Source organism: Leptinotarsa decemlineata, unplaced genomic scaffold (assembly GCF_025532065.1).
Source record: "Leptinotarsa decemlineata unplaced genomic scaffold, Ldec_3_MD MMD2_tig00000133_RagTag_RagTag, whole genome shotgun sequence".
In the NCBI taxonomy this organism is placed as follows: Eukaryota; Metazoa; Arthropoda; class Insecta; order Coleoptera; family Chrysomelidae; genus Leptinotarsa; species Leptinotarsa decemlineata.
The window spans coordinates 7,850,465-7,856,723 of record NW_027412542.1 but is presented as its reverse complement, the minus strand read 5'-3'; positions in this window follow the sequence as shown (position 1 = coordinate 7,856,723).

Below are 6,259 nucleotides of genomic sequence, written 5' to 3'. Positions count from 1 at the left end.
AGGCAAATTTAATTGCTAGTGGGCACGAGGCTTAAAACTTGAAAATGGGGTCAACTCGAAACCGGTCGTATAAGTAATTAGACAAAAGTGTTTTTATTCATTTCATTAATCCTTTTTTTACTATCGTCACGTGTGATGAAAAGTGGGTCCTCTGCCGATAACAGAAGACGTTCAGCACAGTGGTTGGATATTAATGAGCTACCCAGGCACTTCTAAAAGGCGTAAACCCACCACAAATAGACCACGGTTACTGTTTGGTGGTCAGCGGCCGGTGCGAATCACTATAACTTTCTGCAACTGGGCCATTGTTCTATTGTGAGGAAATCGACGAAATGACCGAAAATTGTGTTAGCAGCAGCCGGTACTTGTCAACAGAAGAGGTCCACTCCTGCTCCACGACTGCGCCCGTCTGCACGTTTCACAAATCACCCTCTAAAAATTAAACGAACTGAGCGCCGAAGTTCTGCCTCGCTCACCATACTACCCAGACCTCTTGCCAACTGACTACCATCTTTTTAAGCACTTCAATAACTTTCTCACCGTTAGAAACTTCGACAATCAGGACCCCAAATTTTTATGCCGATGGAATTGATCGACTTGTGTTACGTTGGCAAAAGTGTACTGATTTGAATGGCGCTTCTTTCGATTGAATTGAATAAGTAAGTATCCACCAAAATATTACAGTTTGACTCATAAAAACGAACAAAATTTTTGAAACAACCTAATAGGAAACATAACCCAATGGGGAATGTTCCTCAATTTGGGTTATTACAGCAAATGCAAGTTTGATAAGATAATTCAAATTCACTTCGAAAAATATTCAAATTTATGTTTTAAATGTTGGGTTTTGATTTTCAAAGGGATTTGTTTCTAATTCACATATTGGCAACAGCGCCTATATCAAGTTGAAATAATTTATACGTACCTAGATATTCAACTTTAAAAAATGAAAATTATCTTTATAAATCAACAAATGAGGCAAAATATAAATTATAGTTCAATACCACCTCCACAAGCCACATAAACAACAGTTGTTTTGTTATTTATTTATATAGAGGAAGATAGGTTAGGTGCACAAAATTTCATATGTCACAGAATGTCTCGGAATTCGGAACACAAGTAAACAGAACAGCACGCCTCTGAAATATGTCATCTTTGTTTGTCTCATACAGGTAACAGATTCATTGTCCTTTATTAGCTATAACCGATGTTGCCAAATGGTGAAATAGAAACGAATCCCTTTGAATGTTGAATGCATTATTTCATTCCTCTTTTTTAAGTATTTAAATAATTTTTTGAAGAAAAAGGTTGAAATGATAAGTTTAAAATGCGTTGTTTTAGAGCTCTTTTATGAAAACTACTTGATTTTCGTCAGGAGGAACATTCCCCATTCCAGATAGATTTAGATTCAATAAAAAAGTGGAGTTCTCTCACTAGATAGTAAATTTTCAGAAACTTTCAAAAAATACAATTGTTTTTCTAAATTGCAAAAACTACAGAATAGAGGCATGCGCCTGATTTTAAGATGTAATAGATATACGTCAACTACAACAATGTTGGAAGTTCTGGATTGGCTTTCTGGAAAAGACCATCTATTCTATCTTACCATGGTATTCATCTTCAAAATATTGTCTGGTAATGCACCCTCATATTTTGACCAATTTATTGTTCCATCACCAAATTCATAATTACCCCACTAGGAGGAATTCTAATTTATATGTACCACGTTTGAACTTTACAAGATCCATGAACTCCTTATTCCATAAAGGACTATTGGACTACAATAGCCTCCCGCTTGAGATAAAACAAAGTGAATCTATTGTGACATTCTAAAAAGGAGTTACTAGTCATTTGAAGATACAACATCCACATTAACGTTGATATTATAATAACATATATACTTAGTATTTGTAATTCATATTGTTATTTTTTCTATTTATTGAATGCTTGGATAATTATTCCGAGCATACATATTTTAGTGTTATGAAATTGGACTGTGACTTTGTCTATCCAATTTTAAAATGTTTTTGTATATAAGGATGCCTATTTGAAATAAATAAATAAATAAATATATTACAATTAATATTTCCAAAGACCTTGATCGATATAATGCCTTCAATTACATTTATTATCATCGAATTGTCAGAATTCTTGGTATATGTATGTCTATAACATAACGGTCTATATCAACTGAGATTCAAAAGACAGTCGAATTTCATAATGAAAATTATAGATCATCCCTATTGTTAAATATATTAATCTTATTATTACCATCGACACAACATATTCAAACAATAAAGAAAATAGCTCCCATAATTGGAATTTCAATAAAAAATGTTATATAGTGTATATTCAAGCTAAACTACGATGAACCTACACTTAACTTGTATAAACCAAAAAACTATTACATTTGTCATCCCTACCGAAATTCAATTATAGACATTCATTCACTTGTCCGACCGAAACTAGTTTTTAAGACCGAAACCGAATTTCGGCAACGGTCTCAGTTTCGGCCGAAACCGAAACTTCCTTATACAAGTATTATGTTTTGAGGGAAAAATAAAGAAAACGTTATTATAATCAGTCAGTATTTATTTTTCTATCTATCTTTATCACAACGTTATGCATTCTTCCGACATTTTTATTTATTGATAATCAACATTATTTTAGAAAGAAAATATTTAAGAAAAAATATTCATTACATCTTAAAAATACTTAAAATAGGTGAGGTGTTCATTTGAGTAGGTGAAGATCCTTCTTTTGAATATTATTGATGGTTATTCAGAAATATTAAATATAAAATTAATTAATTCAATCTTCCTCTTGAAGATGATCATTTGGTGATCGAAACACGTGTCGAGGGGTTGAAAAAAACGATTTGGTGTTGGGAAAAAACTCCAGTAATATTCATTACTACACCAAAGGTTCCAAACAGTGCATCATAAGTTGAAAATTACTTGTTACTAGGTTTACCACCTCTTAGCTGTCTAAATCCAGGAGAAAAAAACATTGATTATCATAACTTTTTATTTTATTTTGAACTTATATTTTACATTTGAACGAACAGATTTCAAAATATCTGGTATAGAATAGACAAATTTAAAAAACTCTCTGCAGTCCATTTTAAAATTGAATTTCCGCCTAGACATGTTCTTCATTTAAACGATTTCTTTCCTTTGTCCATATATCGAATACTATGCTAAAAACACGCTTGCAGCGGCGTTATATACAGGTACAGATAAAACTAATGAAACCATTTTTTGTAACATAACACCAACTCCATTTTCGATGGTTGAGGAAAATTTTGTCCCCCTCTCAAATCCACCCTTTCATTTGATTCAACAATGTTGTCTTGAACTTCCATTAAAAAGGAAACATCTTCATAAAGTTCATTTTCATCAAAACTGATCTTCAAATCAACGGCCAGATCTCTCAAATCATCCCACGTTATTGGTTTTTCCATTGAAAGTATGCTCAATTTACTTAGCATTTTCAGTCATACCATTTATTCAGGTAATCCAAACATCTCTGAAAGAAAATGTCTGCGTCCTTGTAAAACGTAGCGTTGTCTGTTTCATTTAGTTTTTTTAAAAGATTTTTTGCACACCTTGTTATTCCGGGAGAATTTTGAATATTTCAAATTCCTTCCGGGAGCCGGGAGATTTTAATTTTCAGAGCTTAAATCCGGGGGACTCCCGGAATTCCGGGAGAGGTGGGAACCCTACTTGTTACCTAATATCACAATAGGTACTAGGTAATAGGTAATAAACAAAGTAAATCACAAAATAAGTCTCGAGTCACATGATAAATGATTAGGCACGTGGACGCGGTAAAATGTCTTCGTCGCTTGTATGAAATTCAACGCGCCGAACATGACCGATCACAACGCGGAAACTCCCGAATGAAGTTTCGGTTGTAGTTTCAGCAGGTTTGCCACCGAAACCTGTTTTTTTGCCGAAACTCGACCGAAACCGAACTTTCGGTCTGACACTACTTGTCACAAATAAGCTGAAACATCTAAAAAATCTGATTTTCAGAATTAACAGTGACTAACACAACAAAATATTCAAGCAATCTGAAAGTAATTATCATGAAAACAAATTTTGGGAAAATTTGAGAAATTTTAACAAACAGAAAACTCGAACTGATTTGAAAAAATATTTATTATTTTAAAATTGTTTTACTTGATATGTGTAATACAATACAATGCATTTTTTTAGGGCTTTCAGATCTGTTATAAAAAATCTGTTTTTCCGTTAATCAGTTGTCGCTCCCATACGAACGACAACTCTCAGAAGTTGAGAAAATTGTGCGAGCTAAGGACTTACGAGGCCTTACCTTTTAACGTGTGATTCCTAACACGTATATAGTAAAATATATATTATGATTAGATGTAATCCTAAAAAGTAGAATTCTTGTCCCATCCAGAACTGTAACACTCTTCTCGACGAGCCTTTCTAAACTGATTCCCAACCATCTACTTGGCTGATTTATATCCAACAATTAATTTGAAGTTTATACATGTATGCTGTACAGTATGCGACATTTCTTACTGTACATAATCTTCATGCCGCAAAATGCTATTTCCAAACTTTCTAAAGCATCCAGAAAACTAGTGTTATATACCAGTCTCAACAATTTCAAGCAGCGGTCTTGTCCTCTATGACTGTTCTCCTAAATGTTGGTTAAAAATGAAAAATATTTTATGGAATTGGCCGATACTTGATGAATAGCCATGACTAACGCATTCAAAAAACACTTTATTGTGAAATTTTCGCTAAACAGTTTTACAAAAACGCAACACGTGTTTCGTCATATAATGGCTTCTTTGGGTGCGTCTGTAAAGACACGCCCGAAGAAGTCATTGTACGGCGAAACACGTGTTGTGTTTTCGTAAAACTGTTTAGTGAAAATCTCACACTGTTTTTTGAATACGTTGAAAATGAAAAAGGCACAACATAATAAATAAAGATTGAAATAAATAAATTTTTATTGGTTATTTCATTTATGAAAATAATACATATTGAAATAATTTCTTGTCCTATTTTTTGTTTTGTTCATTGTTACACATTACATTTTGTAGTTGTATTGCGTTTGTTTATCAATAAGTCGTTTTTCATTATTCAGTACTCATCAATGAACAATTTCAAGTTCTTCATATATGAAAATGTTTTTTACACCTTTACCATCCAGATGTAGAACAAAACATTGATTTTTGGACCTGACATTGTTTCTTGACAAACTTTTCTGTTAGATAAAAATTCAATAACTAATTGAACTATGTGTTAAGCTTTTCATCTTGTGCTAATCCAGGAACAGTAATGGTAAACTTAGTTCCTGTTCCAATTTCGTTTGTGTCTGCGTCAAATTTTGATCATGTTTGCATCCTTAATGTCTGCCGTTTCTTCAGAAACACTTTCTCCGGTATTTACTGTGAATTTGTTTTTTTCCTTTCTATCTTTGATACTACTCTACTACTCCGAACAACCTAACCTTTTAATGAAGAATTGCTCTTATTTTGAAATATACTAATAGTGAAAAACATCATATTATGACTTTGGGTCGTAACATAGCTAACAATTTGTTAACTACTCCGATATCTAGCTTTTTAATTATTTCAGTATGCAGAACATTACTCAGAGCCATTTCCAATTTGAAGTTATAATTCATAATTATGATATAACATTTATTTTGAAAAATGACAGATGAAACTCTATGTTTTTTACCACTTTTATTTGTAAATAACTTTACTGCAGTTTCATCCTATAAGGACATTCTCAAACTATTACATTAAACCTTATAGGACGAAACTGCACTAACGTTAGTTACAAATAAAAGTGGTAAAAAACAGAAAGTTTCTTTTTCCATTTTTCATGATCTCCTACCATGTAGTAACGGCTACATCCATAAATTTATTTACATTTGTTTACTGTGAAATATGAAATGCACAGTTTATTGGTTGTGAAAACAAGTGTTTCTGTAGTGTGAAAGAATTGAAACCATAGAAAGTTTTCAATAAACAACATGTAAACGTTGTAATTTGTTGAACAATAGTAATATGCGAACAATTGGTGAAACATCTGAGAAATTGGCGACGACTCTCAAACGATGTATTTAATGCAAACTACCATCTTAACAAGTCACCTCCTCTACTTTCTGAAGAGAGAGGCTAGATGGACAGTATACAAAATTGTGTGTATTGCCAATTACACAAAACAGGTTTAGGCGGAGCTTAGAGCACCACTGGCTAGAACTGTAA